This window comes from Athene cunicularia, assembly GCF_003259725.1.
Source record: "Athene cunicularia isolate RWA chromosome 4 unlocalized genomic scaffold, athCun1 chr4_part2, whole genome shotgun sequence".
NCBI lineage: Eukaryota > Metazoa > Chordata > Aves > Strigiformes > Strigidae > Athene > Athene cunicularia.
Genome location: NW_020799099.1, coordinates 4,887,209 through 4,887,527, shown reverse-complemented (window position 1 = coordinate 4,887,527; position 319 = coordinate 4,887,209).

Genomic DNA, 319 nt, shown 5'->3' with positions numbered 1-319 from the left:
CTGAACACACAATAAAGCAAAGGAATACTGGGATCTTAATGTAAATGATATGTCACTATACTGTAATATCACAATAATTGATTTGCTGTGTTGTCACCACCAGCCTCAACCATACGAGCAAGAATACACCTTTATATACATATACTTTACTTGTATTTATATTAAATATGTCTCTCATCAGCACAATAATTATATTTCAGTATCTCAAGCATTTTAGGAAAATAATATACAGGGACTATTGCAAATCCTGAAGCAAAGTTTCCTATTTATCAAAAAGTACCTAAAACCTCTTTTTTTTTTTTTTTTTTGGGGGGGGGGG